The sequence below is a fragment of the Dendropsophus ebraccatus genome, chromosome 6 (genome assembly GCF_027789765.1).
Source record: "Dendropsophus ebraccatus isolate aDenEbr1 chromosome 6, aDenEbr1.pat, whole genome shotgun sequence".
In the NCBI taxonomy this organism is placed as follows: Eukaryota; Metazoa; Chordata; class Amphibia; order Anura; family Hylidae; genus Dendropsophus; species Dendropsophus ebraccatus.
In genome coordinates, this window is record NC_091459.1 from 72,032,971 (window position 1) to 72,060,792 (window position 27,822).

Sequence of the window (27,822 nt, forward strand, 5' to 3'; positions counted from 1 at the left end):
TAGATAAAGAATCTTTATCTTTAATATAATTAAGGAACTCTGAGTACTCCTAGGGTGCCCCTTGCCCCCGCCGTCTGATACCAAACAGTATTACAAAAGTGTTTCATAACAGCTTCCCTCTCCTGCGACATAACCTTTATGAGAAAAAAATTTCATTTTTTAATGAGATTTTTTGTGGAAACATCTTTGTTGCGGATTGCATCCAGCATTTAAGTACATGATATTATGCCAGTCTGGCGATGGCTATGTTCACACACCGTTTTTTCCTCTCCGTTTAAAATTACATCTGTCATTTCACTGTTTGCCAGCCCGTCAGTGCATTGACGGCTGTTGGTGCATTATTCCAATTTAGGTGTACTGATAGGATTTTGGCCTTTGAAAAGTCCATTGAATTTAATAATACAAACTGAAAAGACGGCGAAAAAGGAAAAACTGTGTGTGAACAACTAAAAGACAACATCTGCTGTTTGCAAAAGATGTCCGAAAATAAGTGACATGACCATTATTTTGACGTCCACGTAGATAGTGTCCATCATTTTATAAATTGTGTGCATTGGACGTCCGTCATTGCACTGACTTTAATCACGGCAATAATGGATGTCTTTTTAAATAGAAAAAGGTGGACGCTTTTTCCCTTTTATGGATGTTGTGTGCACATAGCCTATCTCTCAACTACAGCCAGATGTTTGTTAAAATGTTAAAGGGGTAGTTCACCAAAACTTGTTTTCTTTTAAATCAACTGGTGCCAGAAAGTGCCAGAAAGTGCCAGAGATTTTACTTCTATTAAAAATGTCAAGTCTTCTTATCAGCTTAAGAATGTCTTGCAGGAAGACACAGTGTCCTCTGCTGCCATCTCTGTACATATTAAAAACTGTCCAGAGCAGTTGCAAATTCCCTCTCCTGCGCTGAATACCACTTCCTGCAAGACATACACCAGCTGATAAGTACAGGAAGTAGCAAGATTTTTTTTTTTAATAGAAGCAAATTACAAATCTCTGGCACTTTCTGGTACTAGCTGATTTAAAAGAAATTTGGTTTTGCTGAACTACCCCTTTATGGTCCTACATGAAACTAACTGCCATTTAGAGGACCTAACAGCAGCCTGAAATGCCCCAGAAGATGACAAATATGACTATTTGAATATGGTATCACTGTAAGTGAGTGCCCATCTCGTAGATCAGTGCTTATTTACAGAACCTTTACATAACTTGAGCACCATGATGGGAAGGCTGCATGACCAATTAGTGAATTGTTAGTTTGCCGCCATCACTCATCAGCTTGTTTGGCCGATAATAGTCCCATATAGGACCCTTAGCTAACATCAGACACCAAAACTCCTTATTGTACCTGCAACATCCCTTCAATAGAGCTAGATTATAAGCTAACCCTAGCAAAAACAACACACAGACTCTGATTTAGAAAAAACAAAACAGGTCAAATCTAAAAATAGTAACACTTGCAACAAGAAAAAAACAAAACTGCAGCAACTTCCAAATAAAACTATTAGGATAACACAAACAGGAATCAAGAAATACCCAAAGGAAGCAAGAAACAATAACAAGAACTAGAGAGATAAAAGAAACAGTTTCCCAGACTAACATATGATATACTATAAGGCCGGGTTCACACACACACAGTATGACAGTATCCCAATTACCCATAGCACACATTGGAAAGTGTGGCTGGAGCTGCACTTTCCATTGTGTGAGTTGTCAGTGTTGTGCAACTGCTATTCATTGAATAGCGGCCGCACAAAACTGACATGTAAATTCTATGTGTATACACTCTGGCTGTGATTTCTTTGACTTTTAATACAATGTATGTTTTGAATTAATGACAGCCGGTGTTGCAATTTGCAACAACAGTTGTGATTAATTTAAAATATGTTGTGTGAACATAGCCTTATGCTCAAGGAAATACATGAGACGGGGGTCTTTTAAAGTAAGACTAACCAATGGAAAACTATAAAAGCCAGAGATATCAAAACTGTCAGAGTGGATTCAAGGTAGTCTTAGATAAAACCTCCTAAACCCCATAGGATCCCATGATCACTGTGTATTCAATCCATATCTGTTCTAGGTGAAGGTGGCAACTGGAACAGGGTATTAGGTGACTTTGTAGCATTTAAGTCTTTAGTTCCCTGTTTTAAGAAAGTTACACAAAACTGGAAATTAACTAGGCCTTAGGCTTTTGTTTAGGTCTAGCAAACAGCAAGAGGCAGAGATAGATGTTCTTGTTTCCCTGGTCAAACTAGGACTAACTACAGTATGTTCCAGGCCTTTACAAAGATTGGTTATAACCCAAAGACGCTGTCTGTGGAAACATCATTTGGCTAAACTCCTTATATGTGTCCACATGTGACCCTTGAACTTCCATTATACTACAGTGTAGGTACTTCTAGCATTATTTATGTTACGGGCATGGAGAAAAAGGTGGGTTGTCTTACAGTTCTGACTTTGTTTCTGATTGCGTCCTGTATTTGCACCCATGGTTTTGACCTCAGCTTGTCTTATGGTTCTGATTTGTGGGATAACCATTCACATTGACAGGGACGGCTGACTATACTCCATGACTGGCCCTGTCCATAGCGGTGTAGGGACCGTTGCCCAGTTGGGATCTGCTGCTTAGGGCAGAACATTCAAGTAGGCAGGGAGAGAGGGCTGGGCTGTTGGGGCTCACTGTTCCCCCATGGATGTGACAGTTTGGCAGTGATGCAAGGTAATGGGGCACGGCAAACCTTTTCCCCCATTGTTTATGTGCAACTTAAAATAAGACTTACTTCTCTGTTTATTTATTATTAACAGGAAACTAATACTAAGAACACTGGAAGTTTTGTATTTGCATGTACAGTCATGGACAAAAGTTTTGAGAATGATACAAATATTAATTTTTACAAAGTCTACTGCTTCAGTTTTTAAAATGGCAATTTGCATATACTCCAGAATGTTATTAAGAGTGATCAGCTTAACAGCAATTATTTGCAATGTCAATATTTGCCTCGAAAATGAACTTTATCCCCCAAAACACATTTCAACATCATTGCAGCCCTGCCTTAAATGGACCAGCTAGCATTGTTTCAGTGATTGCTCCATTAACACAGGTGTGGGTGTTGATGAGGACAGGGCTGGAGATAAATCTGCCATGATTAAGTAAGAATGACACCACTGGACACTTTAAGGCTGGGTTCACACTACGTATATTTCAGGCAGTATTTGGTCCTCAAGTCAGGTCCTCATAGCAACCAAAACCAGGAGTGGATTGAAAACACAGAAAGGCTCTGTTCACACAATGTTGAAATTGAGTGGATGGCCGTCATATAACGGTAAATAACTGCCATTATTTCAATATAACAGCCGTTGTTTTAAAATAACAGCAAAAATTTGCCATTAAATGACGGCCATCCACTCAATTACAACATTATGTGAACATAGCCTTTCTGTGTTTTGAATCCACTCCTGGTTTTGGTTGCTATACAGCCTCACAAATACAGCCTCAAATATACATAGTGTGAACCCAGCCTAAAAGAAGGCTGGTGCTTGGCATCATTGCACTGCACAAAAATGACCTAACAGGGAAGAGTATCACAGCTAGAAAGATTGCACCTCAGTCAACAATCTTTCTTCAAGGAGAGAGGTTCCATTGTTGCCAAAAAGGCTCCAGGGCGGCCAAGAAAGACCAGCAAGCGCAAGGACCATCTCTTAAAAGTGTTTCAGCTGCGGGATCGGGCTACCAGCAGTGCAGAGCTTGCTCAGGAATGGCAGCAGGCAGGTGTGAGTATCTGCCCGCCCGGGCAATTTATAGATATATACCATGTTTCTTGCGCCAAACTCCACATTTTTATATACATACTAAGGCTATGTTCACACTACGTATGAGACCGGCCATTCCGTGACCCCGGCCGGGTCATGGAACGGCCGGTCTCTGGCCGGATCATCTCGGCCGGTAGTTAAGTACCGGCCGGATGATCTTTCCGACCGCAGAGCTCTGATGCGGGCGCATCAGCGTGCGCCCATATCAGAGCTTACCATAGCACACAGTGAAGCGAGCGGCCGGAGCTGCTCACTTCGCTGTGTGAACTGACAGGTCTTTCTCTTAATTCCGGCCGCAGAAAACTGACCTGTCAGTTATTTGCGGGGCCGCACAGATCCCGGCCAGAGCGTATACGATGTGTGTACGCTCCGGCTGGGCAACAACCGCCGTAGTTTTACGTAGTGTGAACATAGTCTAAGACCTTATTTACATGTTCAGTAGTTTTTCAGGACTGTATATTATACCTGCTATCGTCATCCGAAATCAGCAAAAAATCTGCCCTAGTTCATACGTAATCCATATCCTACAAAAAGATGGGAAGGTGATAGTTTAATTCAGGTGAGCCGCACAACCACACACCACAAAAATAACAGACTCTACCATAAATTTGAATGAGTGAATCTGTGACGCAATTATAACCCGTATTTGGACTGTACTAGGACAAACTGCAGATATGTGTCATTAGCCTAAAAAAATTAATTGTGCCCTAAATTTGTAATAATAATACAGATACATTTACGGAATATATGAATAAGGTCTAATTCTTTAGACTGGAGACTTAATGAGAACTTATTTGAAAGACCTCACTATAAAAATGTGTTCATAAAAATGTTTTCATAAAAATGTCACATTGCATTTTTCTAGACAAATTTAAAAAAAAAGTACCAACAACTAACTGTATAACTGTGGTGTTTGGAGGTGGCAATGTCTTTTCACCCCACTACAATAAAACTAGGCAGAGATATTATGGAAGAAGAAATAAGGTCCATACATTAATTGCATAGCAGCTTTGGGATAACACAAAACTGCAAATTTCTCAAAGTGACTGTACCACCAGGCCCAGGCTGAAGCACTGGAGGCGGGCCGACCCACCCTTAGTGGGAGGAAACCCTAGCCCCTCTCTGATATGGTTCCATTGATTCTAATGGAGTCATATCATGGAGGGGCTGGGGTTTCTTCCCACTGGGGGTGGGTCGGCCCGCCTCCAGTGCTTCAGCCTGGGTCTGGTTGTACAGTCACTTTAAGTGCTTAGAGACATTAATGAAGGTCTCAATTATGACACCAAAGTAATAGAGAGTTTTCCTCTAAGCTGTATTTGCTATCTGGCACATTGCCGACTAACCCAGTATTGAAGAAAACCTCACTAAAATGCTTTCTATCTCTACCCTTCACCCTGAAGCAATCAAGTCATCAGATGTTACTCAGAGAAAAAATACTGAGATTTTAAAACCTTATTGAATAACAAATCTGTGGGCCTTGATGGGTTAACTTGCCTATATGTACAAACTTTCAGTTCCTATCCTACTCCTTAACTTGTTGCATTATACAATTTTGTAGCACATACCCCCAAACCATGTAGCAATTAGGGTAGGCCCAGAGAGCTTTTTTTACTGTACATTTATGTTTAACATACAGAAAAACGTGGTTTACCACATTTTTGTGTATGCTCATTTTTTTTTTATAACATACTGTAAGTGTCAGGCACCGGACGGCAGGAACAAGACAAGACTGTGAGCCCTGACACTGAACCCACCAACTGTCCCTACCTACTTGCCTCAAACGGCCCTAGGCAGCCGCAGACAACCACAAAGACATTCCCTATACTAGTATAGGTGCACACAGAACAAGACAAACACAATAAAGAATGGTAAACAGTCCAGGTCACAACAATCGGGCAGCAAAAGTACAAAATCAGAATCCAATAGGCGTAGTCAAATAACAGGCAATATGGTCAGGGGCAGGCGGCAAGCAAGGGAGGTCAAAGATACAAGGCAAAGATCAGGAGATGCAAATAACAGAAGACACTAGCAGGCAGAGACAAAGTCACACATCCACTGGCAGGATGACCTGTCAGTCACAGCAGAACCAAAACACAGATTAACCATGACATGGCCAGACAGAATTCAGCAGGTGAAGTTGGATGTGTCCACCAAACCAAGAGAGCAGATAAACCAGTGTTCAGACACTGCAAAACAAAACACAGAAACAGAACAATACAAGAAAATCAACGCCTTCTCGGTCACACAGCACGAGCTGAGAGGCGCATCACGCTCCGCAAAGATACAATCCTGACAATAAGTCAATGGGAAATGGATCCTGGCAGATTGCAGACAACTGCATCAGTTTTTGCCATCTGTTTTTTTTCCATAAAACTGATACGATAAATGGAAAGCAAAAATGCAGTGTGAACCTAGCCGTAACCCTTTGAGGACTAAGCCCAAAATGACCCAGTGGACCGCGCAAATTTTTGTGTTTTCGTTTTTTCCTCCTCCCCTTCTTAGAGCTCCAGCACTTTCAGTTTTCTATCTACAAGGCCATGTGGGGGCTTGTTTTTACAGGAGTAGTTGTACTTTGTAATGGCGTCTTTTATTCTACCATAACATGTATGGTGGAACCCCAAAATTATTATTTATGAAGATATAAATTGTGAAATCGTAAAGAGGAATGCAATATGGTAACCTTTGGGGGGTTCTTGTGTCTACGTAATGCATTATATGTTACAAGCGACATGATACCATTATTCTATAGGTCAGTCCGAACACAACCATATGCAATTTTTTTCACCTATGAGGCTGTATGAGGTGTAATTTTTTTCTGCCATGATCTCTAGTTTTTATTATTATTATATTTGTGAAGATCGGACGTTTTGATCACTTTTTATAATTTTTTAAAATATATAATGTAACAAAAAATCGGTAATCCGCGCACTTTTTTACTTCTTTTCGTTTACGCCGTTCGCGATGCCGCTTGTTATATTTTAATAGATCGGACAATTACGCACGCTACTGTATATTATATGTTTACAATATAATGATGTTTATATTTATTTATTTTTATATGTTTTATTTATATAATGGGAAAGGGAGGTGATTTAAAGTGACTGTACCACCAGGCCCAGGCTGAAGCACTGGAGGCGGGCCAATCCACCCCCAGTGGGAAGAAACCTCAGCCCCTCCATGACGTGACTCCATTAGAATCAATGGAACCCTATCATAGAGGGGCTAGGGTTTCCTCCCACTAAGGGTGGGTCGGCCCGCCTCCAGTGCTTCGGCCTGGGCCTGGTGGTACAGTCACTTTAAACTTTTATTAGGGAAGGGGCTTTGGGGTAGTGTAATAATGATTTTCACTTTTTATTTAAACACATTTTAGGTCCTCCTGGGGGACTTACACATACATTACTTTGCTTATTTGCACTGATCACTGCTATGCCATAGTTACACACAAGGTTTGAGATAAGGGGAACGGGGTAATCTCACAACTTAGGCTGCAGTACCACCCTGCACCACCAGATGTCACCTTATCAAACAAAAACAACCCACACTATACTTTATACACACGGACACTGGGTTTTAGTTCATAAAAAAATATATATAATTTTTATTATGTATACATTGGTACCAATACAATATTATGTCTCATTAAAATAAAATTTAAAAATGACCACAAATAATTAATAAAAAACCATTACATAAAAAACTGGTGTCAGCAGATATAAATCATCATGGAAGGTGTAACTATGAAACTATCTCTTGTTTTAGCACTCCACCTCAATATGCTATACAGGGGTATATATGTATCTAGGAGCTAAAGAATCTCCTAGTATCCCATCTGCTTACATACAATTTACAAGGGGTCTAAAAACAACTATTGCTATCCTCTAGTTCTATTGCACTCACCCATGCTGCCAGAACACCAGAAAGAGCCGTCCCTACGTACGTTTCGTTATCTTCCTCAGGGAACCCTTTGTAGTGTCTAGCACTGCATAATACATATCGTAGGAATACTGGTGAAACTGAGTAGTTGCTTTTGCATACACGTGTCCTAGACTCAACTCACTAAACACACTGCCTAGACTGAACTGACTTCCTCTCACACAGGGCTAATTAGCTACTCACACAGGGGCTGCGTGTGTGTGTGGAGAGTAGGGATAGGTGGAAGAAGAAAGAGCATCTCTTATAGGCCAACACAGAACACATGGTACATAGAAAAAGGTAATCCTTTTGGTTTAGAAATAGTATTTACGCCTAGTGGTGAAACTAGGGAATATTATCTTCATCACCACCACTGAACCTGATCAGGGTACTTAACAGGTGCCTAGGGCACTTTACAGCGGGTCACCACACTTAACATACCTCCCAACTGTCCCGGATCTGTCGGGACAGTCCCCATTTTGGGGTCATGTCAGGCCATCCCGGGACAGCCCCCACGTGTCCCGCTAGCCCCCCCCCACCCGCCCCCTAAGCCTAGCCCCCACACCCAGTTACACTGGCAGAGCAGGAGACATCAGCTTCCTGCTCTGCCAAAACTCTTGTGGCCGAAGGGGTCATTCTGCCTCCGGCCACAAGAGGCCGCTCTCTCCCCCATAGCTCCGGCACATGAGTGACGTCACTCATCCACACAGAGCAGGGAGAGGAGACGCTGAAGGACAGAGGAGCTCAGCTGCAGAGGTAAGTATATTTTTTTTGTTTTTTACTGTACAGGGGGAATTGTCCAGATGGGAGAAAGGAGTACTACCTACCAGGGGGCAAAGGCTACCTCGGGGGAAGGGGCTTACTACCAGGGGCCAATGGCAGCTGCATACTGCTCCACAACTACAACCCCCAGCATGTTCTGACAGCTGCATACTGCTCCACAACTACAACCCCCAGCATGTCTTGACAGCTGCATACTGCTCAACTACTACCCCCAGCATGTCCTTACAGCTGCATACTGCTCAACAACTACAACCTCCAGCATGTCCTTACAGCTGCATACTGCTCAACTACAACCCCCAGCATGTCCTGACAGTTGCATACTGCTCAACTATAACCCCCAGCATGTCCTGACAGCTGCATACTGCTCCACAACTACAACCTCCAGCATTTCCTGACAGCTGCATACTGCTCAACTACAACCCCCAACATGTCCTGACACATGCATACTGCTCAACTATAACCCCCAGCATGTCCTGACAGCTGCATACTGCTCAACTACAACCCCCAGCATGTCCTGACGGCTGCATACTGCTCCACAACCCCAACCTAGAATTCCAAGTGCAGCCCTCCAGATGTTGCAAAACTACAACTCCCATCGGGCCTGGATATCTAAAGCTTTGTCTGTCCAGGCATGATGGGAATAATAGTTTTTCAACAGCTGGAGGACTGCGAGTTTGACACAGACAATGCTCTGTGAGCTGCAGCTGGCTGCCTGTTACATGTTATATATACTGGTACACTGTATACACCTCAGACTGTACAGCACAGGGCTGGATATACGTTCTTTATACTGACACACTGTATACAGGACTGGATATAGATTCTCCAGGGGGCCTTACTACCAGGGTAAAGTGGCTACATGGGGGGGGGGGAATTCTTCCTACCAGGGGACAATAGCTACATGGAAGGGGGGATGTACTACCAGGACAGGAGGCAATGGCTACATGGGAGGGGGGTTGCTACTACCAGGGGACAGAGAGTTTTAGCTACTATATGGGGAAGACAGAGGGGTCTTACTACTATATGAGGGCACAGAGGTGGCTTATGTACTATAAGAGGGCACAGAGGGGCCTAAATACTATTTGAGGGTCCACAGTAGGTCGAAACCCTAGAGGGTGGCTTAGAGTGAGCACTGAGCACAGTGCAGAGCAATATAGATGGGGACTTTGTATAGATGGTGAGGATGGTGCAAAAGCGGAAAGCCTAAAATATTTGTCTGGCAGATTCTTCAGGGACAAGGCATTGCCAGAAGTGGTTTTCATGATGGACTGTACCAGATGGAGAAGAAAAGAAAAAGTGAGCAATTCTGATCAAAGAAGACGCCCCTTGTGAGTCACTGAATGTAGCTGTACTGTAATCACGTATATGGTGTAAAGCATGGCCCTCCAGCTGTTACAAAACCACAATTCCCATCAGGCCCGGACAGCTACAGCTTTGGATTTGCCTGCCTAGGCACGATGAGAAATGTACTAGTGCAATAGCTGAAGGGCCGCAGTTTGGAGTCCCCTGGTGTAAAGTATATGGTGTAAAGAGCCTGTGCACCATTTATATCTACCTCCATATGGGTCAGTGTATGGGGAGATACTGGTCTTTGTATAGTGGATGTTATGTAGTAATGGTATGGGGGTATAAGTCATAATTTGGTGATATTTATTTTTTTATATATTGGTAACAGGTGACGAGGATATGCAGGTGTGGCAATGGGGGCGTGGTTATGGGGAGGGCATGGCTATAGGGGGCGTGGTGCATTGCCGTGAGTGTCCCTCTTTCTTCCCAGCAAAAGTTGGGAGGTATGCACTTAATACTGCCTGAAGCAAGGGCGTAGTGAGGGGGAGGGCAGGGGGGAAGCTGTTCCGGGCACAGAGATCGGTGGTGGTGGTGGTGGTGGTGGTGGGAGGGGGGTAGGGCAGCACAGAGAGCAGTTTGGCAGTGAATGGAGCAGCCTGGAAACAGTACCACCTTCTCTGTCAGTGTGGGGAGGCAGGGGAAGATTGTCAGCTTACCAGCAGACCTATTTACCATGCTGAATTGTCTCCTTGCTGTAAATTTGCCATGATTGGTGATGATGATGAGATTGCTGTGTTTTTACTGTAATTTTGCTAAAATCAGGACTAAACAGCAGCCAGGAGGCAATTCACTGTAGATGTTGAAGGACCTTGACATGTGACTATGATGTCACAGTAGGTCCTGTAGTGCACTGCTTTAAAGAGGAGGAAGAAACAAGTTATAAGTATGTGGAAAGGGGAAGACAGTCAGGGATTACAAGTGTGGGTGGGGCACATATTAACCAATTTGGGGTGGAGAGGGGGCAGAGGTGTACAGGGCAACCAGTCTGGTGTGGAGAGGGCGGCAGGGGGAAGTGGTGTAGCTACCATGGCAGGGCAGGCAGTTGCTAACTCACATAACAATGTCGGGTTTCAGTGTCTGTATTTAGGGGTCTGTTTGTACATTCTATACTTTGGATTATGGATTCTAACCTTGGATTATAAGCATAATTCGTCCCGGGACTGTGCTTCTAATCCAAATCCACTAATTTTCCCATAAGAAATCATTGAAATGCAGACAATTGCTTCCACACCCCAAATAATCATGTTTTTTGTTGTTGTTTAGAAACAGTTGAATATGTCATATTATAAGTTACTGTACAGTATAGCAATCAGCATGTGGAGTATAATGTACAGTATGTGCATAAACCTAAAGTCAAAGCAGCAATATTTAGATACAGGATGGAGCTGCAGATCCCTATAATGCAGTACGCCAGGCTACAATTGAGAAGCAGGGCTGCTGTCAGAGGTCTATGTGGTCACATGACTGCAGTGGAGAAGGGGTGTGTGTTCAGCCTGGACCAATCAGTGAAAATCAGAGCTGTGCAGGAGGACAGTGGCGGAAACTTTTCTAAACAGTATTGTATATAGCTGAGTGTGGGCACATTATATCAGCAATGTGTATAGCTGAGTGTGAGTGCAGGCTGAGTGTGAGTGCAGGCAAGTTATAGCAGTGTGGTGTCCAACCACGGTAGTTGCTACTAGTTACCCTTCGCAAAAGCCTGTACTTTTTGTATGTAAGTGGTGATGTAGTAGTGTTACAGTTTTGACACAAGATGTCGCTATTGTAAATATGTGTAGTTAGTTAGTAGTTAGTTGCACAGCTGTAGTAATGTAAGGATTATTGTGTGATTATATGTCACATGGATCTGTAGACCAATCATAATGCTTTCTGCTTCTATCCTATCATTTCTCTCTTTACTTCTCCTATATGCACTCTTCACTTATTCACAGCACACCTTACAGGGGCTGTAGATAGGAAGTCACATGGGTAGAGGAAGTGTAGTTTTTTGTCGCTAGACTGTAGAAGAAGGACACAAGCCAGAACGCTCTGTACATCGGTCCAGTCGGGCCCTGGCCCTCTGCCAGGTCCCCAGTCTCAGTGTGCAGTCTAGAAGCAGACCTAGGCACATGCAGTTTACCTTTTCTTCTAAAGTAACTCCACTCAACACTATGCAGTGCTAAACTCTTTACTAGAGAGGACTAGTCAGAGATTATCTCAATCCAGGCCTTGGATAAGGAGAGTCACAGTGCAGGACAGTATCCACAAAGAAAAGTAAAGGAACTGATCCAGATAAAGCAAAGTTGCTAGAAGCCTATGAACTCTATCTCGCAGCGTGGGTGTCAGCAGGAAACCCTCAGCATTCCACGCATCCCAGGCAACAAGGTCTAGGGCTTGTTCACCAACTAGGATGGGTCCCCAGATACTGGTAGGTCAATAGGTGGTGCAAAGACCAAAAGAGTCAAAACACGGGATTCTCTCACTTCTCAACTATTTTTCTATTTCTACCTCCGACCTCCCGGCAGACCACAGTACTACTTGGGTTGGGACTCTCAGGACATCCTCCTCTCTGCTCTTCTGATCTTCTACTCTCAGCACACAACCCAGTCAGCACGACTGTACTACCCTTTATATTCTCACTACAGATCTGGATCCTAAACTATTATGTGTCTTATTAAGTGTGAAGTCCTATGACAATGCAAAGCTGTATGACCTGCTGCATACAAGTATCAGAGTAAAGCAGATTTTATTTACGATAAAGAGACTCTGTGATTCCTCATCAAGCACCAACACAGTACACACACACTCCTTGGGTCATCTCCCCTTTCTGTGGGTGGCAGTACCAATAGTCACTATTGGTTGGTCACTATTCCACTCCGGACCACCGTGACAATAGCCCAAGGGACCCGGCTACATCTCGGCCAACCACCACAGAAGTGGCGTCACACTTTATCATCTGGCAAGTGACCAGCCGTACCTCCACACCAGGCGTCACCACAGCAGCAGCATGAATAGCTGAGTTTGAGTTCAGGCACATTATAGTGTTAGTGCCGGCACATTATAGCAGGAACAGAGAGGGTGGGAAACACAAGGGTTGGCAGAGACTGCAGGGAGCATGAAGGAATAAGCAGGGCATATGTGCGCACATACTGTAAATCCAGTACTCTATCTGGGAAGAGATGGGTTACAGCTATGGAGGGATTACCTCAAGAGTCCTGTCCCCTAATGCAAGCCCCAGCCTGAAGTGGATCTGCCATGATTTGGAAGGTGAGGGAGACTTACTGGGTCAAAGTACAGTGCTGTAGACCACGCTATGCAGACCAGAGGGGAATACTGCCCGCCGTGAGACGGGTGATAGTATTATCCCAGGAGACGGGGATACCAGCACCACAAATGTGCTAAGGGCAGAAGCAGCTGCTGGGCACTTAGTTGTCCTGGTCACACACTCTAGTCCTCAGTTGCAGGGTCCAGTGCCCAATGCCCAGTCCTGCCACCATTCTCTTCAGCAGCCGCTGCACAACTCCACAGCTCTGGTAGTTCCAGCGAGTTGTGATATCACCATTTTAGACTACAAGACTTCAGGCTGTAGTAAGTGCCAGTAAGAAAAGTACTTTATGTGCATTCACTGTAATAAGTGTATATTGGTAATTTGTATAATTTTGGGGGACAATACAATAATTTAATAAAAAGTTTGGTCGGACTTCTCCTTTAAGTATGTTTTATCCCCAAATTCCATTAAAATATTTTAACAATATTATAAAATATTTTGACAGTTTAGTTTAAGTTAGCTTAGGTCATAATAAGAATTTTTACAATATACATTAATAAGCAAAAATGAACTCTGCATTACTTGTCAATTCTTGCCCTGCTATCCTGGAAATCCCTACAGTGGCTAATTAGCAGCTTGGTACAGATTTTTAAATAGAAAGGCACAGATAACAGGCAGCCCTCACACTATATGTAAGCCCACGGTACACAGCCCCCTCCCTCCCCCTATGGACTTCACTAAGAAGCTAACAAAACATCTTCCTCCCACCCCCTTCACTTAGCAAGTATTATGCTCCCCTCTCCAGTCATGGAGTTCACTTAGTAGGAGTTGATGTCCTGGGTGTTATGTGTGGAGCAGCGCAGGGGAGGTGTTGGATGGAGGGACAAGTGTGCCCAGTGCTTGAACCAGGCTCCAATATGTTCTGCATGAGGAAGAGTGGGTGAGTCACTGAGGGGAGGTCTACAAATCCCAGGCTGGGGCTCTGTATTTTATTCCTCTGTGGGATACTGTATGCTGAGGCTCTGTATCTAATCCCACTGTGTGATACTGTATGCTGAGGCTCTGTATCTGATCCCACTGTGTGATACTATCTGCTGGGGCTCTGTATCTAATCCCAGTGTGTGATACTGTACGCTGAGGCTCTGTATCTAATCCCACTGTGTGATACTGTATGCCGAGGCTTTGTATCTAATTCCACTGTGTGATACTGTATGCTGAGGCTCTGTATCTGATCCCACTGTGTGCGATATCATCTGCTGGTGCTCTGAATCTAATCTCACTGTGTGATACTGTATGCTGAGGCATTGTATCTGATCCCACTGTGTGTGATACCATCTGCTAAGACGCTGGTCAATAGATGCAGGGACTCAGCAAGGGAGAAGGGGAAGCCACGCCCACTTTTAGACAGCCAGAAGAAAAATTCATTTAATTTTCTGAGCCACACAACTGGGGTTATGCACACAAGTTATAAACACAGTTTACAGCTCTTTTTAAAGGGTAAAATGTGGGCTTTGAGAAAATTATTTTTTGGCTACTTAAAGTTAATTTACTATCAGGCCCCGGCTAAAGCACTGGAGGGGGGCCGACTCACCCCCAGTGGGAGGAAACCCTTGCCACTTTATGACAGGGCCCAATTAGAATCAATGAAGCCAGATCATAGAGGGTGTTCTGCCTGCTGGGGGTAGGTTGGCCCGCCTCCAGTGCTTCATCCCGGGCCTGATGGTACATTCACTAAATTAATACATTAAATTATGGTGCATTCAGTAAATTAATACATTAAATTATAGTTACACTTTAAATAATTTAGCAAATACATTCATTTAGCAAATTTGCTCTCCCAGGCTAACATGAAGCCTGTGTAGCGTTTATTTAAAGTTTGTCAATGTTCAATGTGTAGCAGCGGCAATGTGAGACTGAACCCCAGCATCTAGTCCCTTAAAGTTATGGTCCCAGGTACCTGCACCCCTATGATCACTTATTGATTGTCAGTACATTTTTCCTTGAAAACCCCTTTAAGAGACCTTAATAGAGAAGGTAAGAACAGTATAAAACATTTGTAATACTAAGCAAACTGGACACAAGGAGTCTACAGCAGCTGTAGATTTTAATAAATAAATCGATAAGCAGACCTTGCCAGCAATTATGCCAGGACAGAACCTTGCCCTCTCCAGTGGTGTCTGCAGGTGTTTCCCTCTGTTCATGCCGAGCAGTACATCAAGCAGATGGCAGGCAGCAAGAGACAGGGGAAGCAGCAAGAGCGTTCCATAATATCTTAAACACTTTAAATGCTGCTGGGGAAATCTATTTGTAATAAAAAGAAAGAAAAGGGCAGGTGGGCTAATGTGATTCCAGCAGCTGGAACCTGGACGGAGAATAGAGTGGGGGTGGACTGCAGACAGCTGTTTTCTTACTCTTTATTCCAGAATTAGCTACCCTTTTATCAGGGAAGAATTTCCATAAATCTTGTCCTACAGAATGACATATTGTTGGCAGTCAGGAAACCTCATAAGACTTCAGTTCAGAGTCCTTTTAGCCTTTATCTGATAGGCCATTTGAGCTTTTCTACTAGAATAATCTAAAAATGATATATTGGTATTTTTGAACTCCACTTCCTGAGACCATTTCCTTGTCATTCAATCTGTGAAGGGTATTGAGTGGTACTTTAGACATTTCAGAGAAGACAGCAGCTCACACCTAAGACAGCTATAAAGCACTGCACACAGTGATTGCTGTGATTTTAGGATGTCTTCTAAATTTTAGATTCAACTCAGCAGAAAAAAGGCTAAGAACTTGACAGAGTGTTAAAGTAAGAATCAAAAAGAAAACTATAGACTAACACTGGTACGCTGTTTATATCAGGAAGTGTTTTATTTAAAGGTGAACTCTAGCGAGCACCTTCCCTTCCCTTATGAATCATCCCCTCTCTCCATGACATCTGGTGCCACTGCAGTCTTTTGTAGGTTTCTGAATAATAAATATAGAATGTGCCTGGGTCACTGGATAGCAATAACCAAGGAATGCAAGAGTATCAATGACAACTCTTCCCATTTTTTGTATTCTATTGAATCTACAGTATTAAAAGTCAGTTCCTTACTAACCAATCTTTTCTGCCCCTTTCTAGATTGGACTGGAGTATGCCGAGTGCCTGTCATATAATTGCTGATCAACACAGCACAGTCTGCAGCATCTCCATAGGTGGATCTCTACCCCCTGTACAAACAATGGCCGTTCCGGCATGAACAGACTAGGGATGTCACAATACTAGAATGTTGAGTTTGATACCGATACCAGATTTTTATTTCGATACTCGATACCAGTTTGATACTTATTAAAGTTTGAAAAAAATGCCTAAAAATACAAATATAATGCCCTCCACCCACCCCCAGACCAGGCTGCGGCTATGATGCTAGGAATTGTTGTACACAAGGAGGTATGCTGGGAGTTGTGTTGGGAGGCTACTGATGTAAAACTGCAACTCCCATCATACCTTCTTGCGCACTACAACTCCCAACATGCCTTCTTGTGCTGCTGTGAGTTGTAGTGCACAACGAGGTATGCTGTAGTTCTGAAGCAGTAGCCTCCCAACACTCCCATCATACCTTCTTTTGCACTACAACTCCCAGCATACCCCCTTGTGCACAAGAAGGTATGTTGGAAGTTGTAGTGCACGACGAGGTATGCTGGGAGTTGTTGTTCTATTGCAAGGGTGATGTTGCACAACAGCAACTCTCAGCATACCTCCTTTTGCATTACAACTCCCAGCATACCTCCTTGTGCACAAGGGGGTATGCTGGGAGCTGCAGTGCAAAAGGAGATACACTAGCAGTTGCAGCAGCCACCCGCCAAGCCCCCCACCCCAAGTGCCAGACCTGATCCACTCGCACTGTACCGACAGACATGAAGGACTGCAGCTTCGGTGGGTCCCGAGAGAGGGGGGTGGGAAGGGGTTGTGATGGAGGACTGCTGTGCCGGGGGGAGGGGGCTTACGCTGGAGGACCGCTGTGCTGGCGGGTCCCAGGGGCGGAGGGGCTGGCCACGGAGGGCCACTGCATCAGCGGGTCCTGGGTGGGCAATTGTTAAATGACCTGCCGCCCGCTGGATCGCAGGCTGCAGTCTTTAACAGTGGGGGCTGCTCCATATGCAGCAGATGGAGCAGCTCAGGAGTAGTTAAATGCCGCTGTCAGTTGTGACAGCGGCATCTACCCTGTAAAATACCCTGTATTTGAATTTGGCGCCGCTGGGAGTGGAGGGTGCGCCGGGCCGAGTAGGTGACCGCAGGGGGCGGCACAGAGAACATGGCCGGCGCTCAGCTAGCCGCCGTCCCTGTTCTCTGTGCTATACTTTATGTTAAGCTGCTCTATTACGCAGAAAATGTCAAACTCATACTACATATCCATTAAGAATAAGGACTATATCAATGTTTTTCCTCATATGTATGCCTTAAGAAAACACCAGATGTGAAATGGTCATAGTCAGAGAGCTGGTGAGTCCTCACCTCTCTCAGTATTGCTATAAAGATTCTCTGTATAGGGTGTCACAGCACTGGCGTAGCTACCATGGGGGCAGGGTACGCCGTTGCTATGGGGCCCGGGGGGGGCGGGGGCCCAGGGCCCCACATTAAAACATGTGGCCTGCATGCTTGCATCCCATCCATGGTTAGTGCTAATAGTGCTGAGTGTGGCAGCAGTTCGCCAGTAACCCCCCCTCCCCCGTGAGACATTGTGCCGTGCGCCCGACAGCGTGACTACCCGGTCGTGCGGGTAGCCGTCCCGCCCGAGCGTCACCTCACCCGGCTGGCAGCTTTTCTTCATTACTGCCCGACCCCCTACGGACCAGAAGTGCTTCCACACGCTTCTCCTCCCGGCCAGGGACATTGAGGCTGAGGAGTGCATCTTCAAGTAAGCTATGTCCCTCTGCGGCTCTGGCCCCCGTCCTGTGTCCCCCTGCGGCCCCCGTCCTGTCTCCCCCTGCGGCCCCCGTCCTGTGTCCCCCTGCGGCCCCCGTCCTGTCTCCCCCTGCGGCCCCCGTCCTGTCTCCCCCTGCGGCTCCTGTCCTGTCCTCCCTGCGGCCCCCGTCCTGTCTCCCCCTGCAGCCCCTTCCTGTGTCCCCCTGCTGCCCCTGTCCCAGTCCTGTGTCTCCCTGTGGCCCCCCCATACAGTGTCCCCTGCAGCCCCCCCACATAGTGTCCCCAGCAGCCCCCCTCCCCATATACTGTCCCCAACAGCCCCCCCATACAGTGTCCCCAGCAGTAGCCCCCCCCCATAGTGTCCCCAGCAGCCCCCTGATATAGTGTCCCCAGCAGCCCCCTGATATAGTGTCCCCAGCAGCCCCCCTCCCTATATAGTGTCCCCAGCAGCCCCCTGATATAGTGTCCCCAGCAGCCCCCCATATAGTGTCCCCAGCAGCCCCCCTTCCCATATAGTGTCCCCAGCAGCCCCCTGATATAGTGTCCCCATCAATAGCCCCCCATAGTGTCCCCAGCAGCCCCCTGATATAGTGTCCCCAGCAGCCCCCCTCCCCATATAGTGTCCCCAGCAGCCCCCCATATAGTGTCCCCAGCACTATCCCCCCCATAGTGTCCCCAGCAGCCCCCCATATAGTGTCCCCAGCAGCCCCCTGATATAGTGTCCCCAGCAGCAGCCCTCCACACAGTGTCCCCAGCAGCAGCCCCCTTATAGTGTCCCCTACCTCAGTGGTAAAGAACCACCATCACCCTCATCACCATCACTGCCCCTCACAGACTAGAGAGAAGAGGGAGGCAGGCACAGAAGCCACACAGGACCAGAGGACAGAGCAGGAACCAGGACAGGTGAGATTACCCCCAGAGAACTACAACCCCCACTATGTCCTTCTAACTGTTCATGATGGGAGTTGTAGTTTTGCAGCCTATGGACATTCAAGTTGCTGAACTACAACCCCCATCATGCCCTATTGACGGTTCATAGTGGGGGTTAAAGTTCTGCAACGGATTAGAGGTTGATATAGTATAGGAGGGGGGAGACAGTGGCACAGTAGAACTTCATCTCGCAGCATGCTGTGTGGTAATATGCAAGACTACATCTCCCAGCATGCTGTGTGGTAATATGCAAGACTACATCTCCCAGCATGGTGTGTGGTAATATACAGGAATACATCTCCCAGCATGCTGTGTGGTAATATGCAAGACTACATCTCCCAGCATAGTGTGTGGTAATATACAGGACTACATCTCCCAGCATGGTGTGTGGTAATATATAGGAATACATCTCCCAGCATGGTGTGTGTGGTAATATACAGGACTACATCTCCCAGCATGCTGTGTGGTAATATGCAAGACTACATCTCCCAGCATGGTGTGTGGTAATATACAGGACTACATCTCCCAGCATGGTGTGTGGTAATATACAGGATTACATCTCCCAGAATGGTGTGTGGTAATATACAGGACTACATCTCCCAGCATGGTGTGGGGTAATATAGAGGATTACATCTCCCAGAATGGTGTGTGGTAATATGCAGGACTACATCTCCCAGCATGGTGTGTGGTAATATGCAGGACTACATATCCCAGTATGCTGTGTGTGGTAATATACAGGACTACATCTGAAAGCATGGTGTGTGGTAATATACCGGACTACATCTCCCAGCATGGTGTGTGTGGTAATATACAGGACTACATCTCCCAGCATGGTGTGTGTGTGGTAATATACAGGACTACATCTCCCAGTATGCTGTGTGTGGTAATATACAGGACTACATCTCCCAGCATGGTGTGTGGTAATATACAGGACTACATCTCCCAGCATGGTGTGTGTGGTAATATACAGGACTACATCTCCCAGCATGGTGTGTGTGTGGTAATATACAGGACTATATCTCCCAGCATGGTGTGTGGTAATATACAGGACTACATCTCCCAGCATGGCGTGTGTGGTAATATACAGGACTACATATCCCAGCATGGTGTGTGTGTGTGGTAATATACAGGACTACATCTCCCAGTATGCTGTGTGTGGTAATATACAGGACTATATCTCCCAGCATGGTGTGTGGTAATATACAGGACTACATCTCCCAGCATGGTGTGTGTGGTAATATACAGGATTACATATCCCAGCATGGTGTGTGTGGTAATATACAGGACTACATATCCCAGCATGGTGTGTGTGTGTGGTAATATACAGGACTACATCTCCCAGTATGCTGTGTGTGGTAATATACAGGACTATATCTCCCAGCATGGTGTGTGGTAATATACAGGACTACATCTCCCAGCATGGTGTGTGTGGTAATATACAGGACTACATATCCCAGCATGGTGTGTGTGGTAATATACAGGACTACATATCCCAGCATGGTGTGTGTGGTAATATACAGGACTACATATCCCAGCATGGTGTGTGGGGTAATATACAGGACTACATCTATCACCATGGTGTATAGAGTAGGCTGTAGAACTACATCTCCCAGCATGGTGTGTGGGGTAATATGCAGGACTACATCACATAATAGTTGTATTTCTGCAACAGATAAGACAATGACAGGGTACACAAGGGGGAGATGGTGACACAGTACACTAGCGGCTATGTGGGTGCATGTCTACATGTAAGGCTCGCAACATGGAGCCGGAGGCAGCATTCTTTCCAGGAGTATGCTGAGATGGGGGGGGGGGGGGGGGCATAAAGTATTTTGCTATGGGGCCCCATGAATCCTAGTTACGCCCCTGTGTCACAGGACTTTATTTCTATATATTACACAGGTCAACAAAAAAAAAAAAAAATTTACTGGTGTCCAAAATATTTTAATGATTTTGGGGTATTTTTGGGGTGCTGATTCTGAATATGCTATCAGTTTTGTCAGATTGGCTCAAGTTTTTTTTCATGTCATTTTTGAAGATTACTTTCTAAAACTAGTTAAAATAAACTAAAATCAACATTTACTTTGTAAAATTTATTGTATTCATGACAATAGCAATAAAGTTAATGCGCGTGTAGCAAATTCCGTCTTTTTTTTTTACACATTTCACGAAAATTCTCAAAAACTTGAGCCAATCTGGCAAAACTGATGACATATTCAGAATCAGCACCCCAAAGTTACCCTAAATTCGTTGAAATATCTTTGGCCCCAAAAATGCTGTTGACCTGTGTTATTTCCTCATATACTGGCCACCTAAAGTGTTTAAATACACTGCAGATCCAAGTCAGTACTTCAGGAAGAGAAGCATGTGGAGGTGCAGACAATGCATAGCAATGCCGGCAAACAAAGAACTCCAATTTTCTAGAAAATATGTTGATCACCATCAAATCTGCTGCAGATCCTGTACATGTGAATGCACCCTAAGGGTGGGTTTAATGTTTAGGCGGATGCAGGTGTTTCTGCAAACTTTTATAAATTTCGCGTCAACATTGCTGAAGTCAGCGATCCCCAGCCAGTGGCTCAGGAGCCATGTGACTTGCCATAGGACTCCATGTGACTGAAGTATAAAAGGTTATGGACCACTGTTCCAAGTACATTGTACAACATTTCTACATTGCTGAATTGATTTGCCACTACATTTACATAGTTAGTAAAGTTGAAAAAGACACATGTCCATCAAGTTCAAACAATTCTAAATGAAATCCACAAAGCTTTGCTTGGAATATTCTTTAGGCTGTTTCAAGTGATAGAAATATTTAAATGGCACTGAATAGATTTGAATTCTGTTTGCAGCAGAGATTTGCAGAGCTGAACATTTCTGACTGAGACTAAAAGGATATAAATGATCAAATGAACCCTGTCGAGGGTTGGAGGCAACTGCATCAATGTTAACTTCTAACCTGTCCATAATTTTCACCTTTGATGAAGGAAGTATAGACCAATGTCAAGCTTCATGGTGCCATGCTCTTTACTGCACACACATAAATATGGAGATGAGCATAAGCCTATTTGATATTATTCATCAGTGGAAATATTATGAAAGGTAAACAGATACAAACACAGCTCTTGTGGTCATGTCATGTGTATCATATTAAACCATTCATGGGCATAAATACACATGTTAAGGACCAGTAGCTATGTCCTTAACATGGTATAAGGTCAAGGTATAATTTTAGTGGATAAATAAACATACCTTGAAAGGGCTGTAAGAGATAGAGAGCTGCAAGCAGACATTTCCGCATCTACCGTCTCAGTATACATATCACAACATGAAATAGTAAAGGTACTGTGGGGATAATTAGCTTTGTATGCTTCTGGGACAGAGCTACACATTGTGTAAAGAAAAGCCACCCATTGCATCTCTTTACTGGAGGACAAACAAATTCAGTCATGTCCCATGGGATTATTGGATTAGCACCGGGAAGATTGTGTAACTCAGAGATAATATTACAATGAACAATAAATAAATATATACAGAGGAGTATACGGTAGCTCACACAATTTCATTCTTCCTATGTGTTAAAACAAAAGGAGGAATCTATTATTCATGGATACAAACAAAGGTTAAGTGTCTATCAATATTATGTTACCAAATAGATTTCATGCTTTGTTGTAAGATTAGTTAAGATTTGATAAATGTGTTTTGTTAAACAGAATACTTCAGCAAGGTGGCAAATACAGTCCACTTCTGCAGTAAACTAATCTCAGCTGCCAGTAGCGATACCTATCTACCGTGTTTCCCTGAAAAGAAGGCATCCTCCTTAAATAAGACACCCCAACCAATCTACCAAGTAGCCCAAAGTAAGGCACCCCCACCCCGAAAGTAAGGCCGGCCACCCCCCGCCGCCAATCACCCCCTCCCTCCTTGTGATTGTCCTGTGCCGCTCCCCCCTCTCCTTCCTGTGCCGCTCCCCCCTCTCCCTCCTGTGCCGCTCCCCCCTCTCCCTCCAGTGCCACTCACCCCTCTCCCTCCCATGCCGCTCACACCTCTCCCTCCCATGCCGCTCACCCCTCTCCCTCCAGTGCCGCTCACCCCTCTCCCTCCTATGCCACTCACCCCTCTCCCTCCCTTGCCACTCACCCCTCTCCCTACTGTGCCCCAGATAAGTGGTGCAAGATGATGAGCATACAAATGGAATTTTCACAAAGAGTTTCTATCACTTTTGACAACAAGAATAACACACCATGCAGAGCTATTATTTTTGTCAAAATAGTGCAAACCGGAAGGAATAAGAACCCAGACACACTAATATGACTGGAGTAGGTCACCATTTGGACATGCTATACACTGGGTCCATTTCCATCTTCATGGTTTACATTATATAGCGAGGGCTAAATGAGTGGTATTATGAAAGATATAAAGAACCATGCAATATTAAAGGATACAGTAAGCAGTCACTGAAACACCACTACTGCAAAAGTAATTTGCTTACTTCAAAGCCATGACATACTTTGCTTTCACATTATGTACAGTCATGGCCAAAAGTTTTGAGTATGATACAAATATAAATTTTACAAAGTCTTCTGCTTCAGTTTTTAAAATGGCAATTTGCATATACTCCAGAATGTTATAGAGTCATCAGCTTAACAGAAATTATTTGCAATGTCAATATTTGCCTAGATAATGAACTTTATCCCCAAAACACATTTCAACATCATTGCAGCCTTGCCTTAAAAGGACCAGCTAACATCGTTTCAGTGATTACTCCATTAACACAGGTGTGGGTGTTGATGAGGACAGGGCTGGAATTCAATCTGTCATGATTAAGTAAGAATGACACCACTGGACACTTTAAAAGGAGGCTGGTGCTTAGCATCATTGTTTCTCTTCTGTTAACCATGGTTATCTCTAAAGAAACACGTGCAGCCATCATTGCACTACACAAAAATGGCCTAACAGGGAAGAGTATCGCAGATAGAAAGATTGCACCTCAGTCAACAATCTATCGCACCATCAAGAACTTCAAAGAAAGAGGTCCCATTGCTGCCAAAAAGGCTCCAGGGCGCCCAAGAAAGACCAGCAAGCACCAGGACCGTCTCTTAAAAGTGTTTCAGCTGCGGGATCGGGCTACCAGCAGTGCAGAGCTATCTCAGAAATGGCAGTAGGCAGGTGTGAGTGTATCTGCACGCACTTTAAGGCGGAGACTCTTGAAGCAAGGTCTGGTCTCAAGGAGGGCAGCAAAGAAGCCACTTCTCTCCAGAAAAAACATCATTGAAAGACTGATATTCTGCAATGGTACAGGGAGTGGACTGCTGAGGACTGGGGTAAAGTCATTTTCTCTGATGAATCCCCTTTCCGATTGTTTGGGACATCTGGAAAACAGCTTATTCGGAGAAGACGAGGTGAGCTCTACCACCAGTCTTGTCAACTGTAAAGCATCCTGAAACCATTCATGTGTGGGGTTGCTTCTCAGCCAAGGGAATCGTCTCTCTCACAGTCTTGCCTAAAAACACAGCCATGAATAAAGAATGGTACCAGAATGTCCTCCAAGAGCATCTTCTCCCAACTGTCCAAGAGCAGTTTGGCGATCAACAATGCCTTTTCCAGCATGATGGAGCACCTTGTCATAAAGCAAAGGTGATAACTAAATGGCTCAGGGAACAAAATATAGAGATTTTGGGTCCATGGCCTGGAAACTCTCCAGATCTTAATCCCATTGAGAACTTGTGGTCAATCATCAAGAGACGGGTGGACAAACAAAAACCAACAAATTCTGACAAAATGCAAGCATTGACTGTGCAAGAATGGACTGCTGTCAGTCAGGATTTGGTCCAGAAGTTGATTGAAAGCATGCCAGGGAGAATTGCAGAGGTCCTGAAGAAGACACTGCAAATATTGAATTGCTGCATTAACTCATTCTAACTGTCAATATAAGCTTTTGTTACTCATAATATGATTGCAAATATATTTCTGTATGTGATAAAAACATCTGACAAGCACACATAAAACCCAGAGGGCAAAGCATGTGAAAATATAATATTTGTGTCATTTTCAAAACTTTTGGCCATGACTGTACACCATTGTAACCCATTTCTTCATATCCTAATACATCCAAAGTTGACACAGTGTGGTTAGCTCTACCAAACACACATTTGTTTTGCAGTCTTCCCTTGATATGCTTCATGTTGTAGCTGATCAGTGATAAACTCATAGGCGCAAATAATAAGTAAATAAGTCTGAATTATTATTAGAGATCACCATACAGTAATAAACAGCAAATTACTTGCAAGATGTAATTGTGTATCCACGCACAAAACCAGACAATATAATAATGAGAAAATACTATTACTCAGTGGCGATTGGGTTTTTCTGTATATATTCATGCAAATTTGTGCCATGTTAAACAAGCCAGCCTAGTTATATTCCGCAATAAACTTTCAAAGGATAACTTGTTAATTGTATTTTTTTTTTTAAATTAAGCCAGTCGGTGTAGGTACATGAAGCTGAAATTATTTAAAGGAAGGTGTTTCAAATACACTGTGCAAAAATTTGTAAGATTTGTAGAATTGAATATAATAAAGGAAGAATTATTATAGGATATAGAGCAGGATCTTCTGTGCAGTATATTGGAGATATCATTACAGGACTCTCTAGCTCAATGACCACTGAAATTTGTAGAGAGAGCCTGAAGGAAAAACGTGTGAAAAATGCCACATACAAGTTATATAATGGCCAGAAAAATGTTCTCATATACACACAGAACAGCTTATCCTGAAAAGTTTGTCTAAGGCTATGTTCACACTACGTAAAACTACGACCGTAGTTCTCGGCGCAGAACTACAGCCATAGTTTTGAGGAGTTGAACAATGCCTTATTTGCAATGGCATCCCGGCCGGAGCGTACACACATCGTATGTGCTCCGGCCGGGATCCCATGCGGCGCCGGAAAAACTGACATGTCAGTTTTCTGCGGCCGAAATTTAGTGAAAGACCTGTCAGTACACACAGTGAAGCAAGCGGCTCCGGCCGCTTGCTTCACTGTGGGCTATGGGAAGTTCTGATGCTGGCGCACGCTGATGCGCCCACATCAGAGCTCTGCGGCCAGAAAAATCACCCGGCCGCTAATTAATTACCGTCCGGGATGATCCGGGCTGAGACCGGCCGTTCCGTGACCCGGCCGGGGTCACGGAACGGCCGGATGTTCACAGCATGTGAACATAGCCTAAAGGTTAGAGAGCATTGAATTAAATGGAGCCAGCCTGCAATAGCAGAGAACAGTAACTTTTCCTGGATACATCTTTTGCTAAGCTCATACAAGCACTTTAAGGTTCAATTATGTGTGGTGGAACTAACATGAAAATATCAGAATCGTAACCTATGTAAGATATAGTACAAAACGTGCGTTTTATTTTTAGGCTATGTTCACGGCCATTGTTTAATTTTGCTTCCTAGCATGTTTTTAAGCGGGCTGAAACGGGTGATTTACTTTAAATACTGCGCCCAGCCCAAGAAACCACTCAGAAAACTTTTTACATCAAAATCAAGTTTAATTCAGCAGATATAAGTTTTACGTTCGCAGCTGCATTGAAATCCACGGCCTTTGTTGCAGTATTACCGGACGGAAATAATTGACATGTTAATTTTTCACGGGGACGTATAAACAACGGCTGGTATCTAATACGTAGTGTGCATTCAACGGCCGTAGTTACATTGCATTGCATTCATATTAGGGAACCTGAAAACAACGGCCGTAGTTTTGCGGCAGGGACTACGGCCGTTGTTTTTTTACGTAGTGTGAACATAGCCTTATACTGTAATAGATAATACAACATGGCTGTAAATGATAAGTTACTATTTTTTATTAGCAGAATTTGGACATTAAAAAAAGCCTATCTTTCACATTAAATGTAAACTTCAGTACCAGCAAGTGGAAAGCAATATAACAGTCTGCACATTGAATATTCTGTGTCTGGAAGAATAGTTTTTCTTTTAAAGGTTTTCATGGCAGGGAATGTGTTAATGACGTCTTTGTTCACATGGTAACTATGAGAGATACAACACAGCACTGGGAGCCTTTCCATGTCACAAATCACTTTTACTCATCAATAGGAATCAGAGGAGAAGACCATCAATAGTCAATATGACTCATTAACTTTACTCTGCCAAACAACTGGTCAAAATTGTCCCCTTGCTATGAAAACTAGTGTTCTGTTGCTGGCTACGGAGATGAGAGCACAGCTGTATAGCACAGGCACAGTACAAGTAGAAATGATGCAATAAATAGCTTGTGTTGCTTACCTAAGTATTAGTGCAACAGACGGAAGGGGGTATAGAAATGAGAGATCCTCTGCTTTTACTTAAAGGACTTAAGCAAACTGCTCACGTTGCAATTTTCGTTGTAATTTTGTGCTTCAAAGCAATAGTAGTGTTCCTTACCCGAGCTTCAATTGTTCTAGCAGATGCTTGGTGTTTTGTATCCACAACTGAATGCCTTGCTAGTTGCAGTTACAGAAGTCACCCTTAATAGGACAACTAGAATGAAACTTTGCTTTCTTGGAAAACTGAAAATAATTAATAAACTAGGGTCATAAACATAGGTTAATAAACATAGTATGTGACTGTCAAGAATGAAGCTAGAACATACAGAATACTAGTCTTGTAAATAGTCAGGAGGACCATATGGAGAACAATACTACTTGCATGGTTATTATAGCACTGCTGGAAAAATCACAGTACTTGTATAGATGGATATAATGATCGCAGCTCTTATGAGCCACAAACAAGCTTGTAATGTTAAGGTACGCCCAAGGAATTAGGATTGTGTGATGGACACCTCAAAATGGCAAACCATTCCCTGGGTAATTTGCTGCTCCTAGTGAAAGGGAATGC

At 44.1% G+C, this 27,822-nt stretch overlaps 1 protein-coding gene across 2 annotated transcripts in view; it reads right to left on the minus strand.

Moving 5' to 3' along the window:
* The window catches only part of KCNMB2 (potassium calcium-activated channel subfamily M regulatory beta subunit 2), a 202,484-nt gene that overhangs the window by 122,398 nt on the left and 52,264 nt on the right, over positions 1–27,822 (minus strand). The window contains exon 1 of one of the 2 annotated variants that reach the window (XM_069973812.1): positions 4,275–4,305. The exons of the other annotated variant lie outside the window; for it this stretch is intronic. The gene's annotated coding sequence lies outside the window, so the exon portion shown is untranslated. Of the gene's footprint in view, positions 1–4,274; positions 4,306–27,822 lie in introns of those variants that run through there. 2 annotated transcript variants of the gene reach the window in all.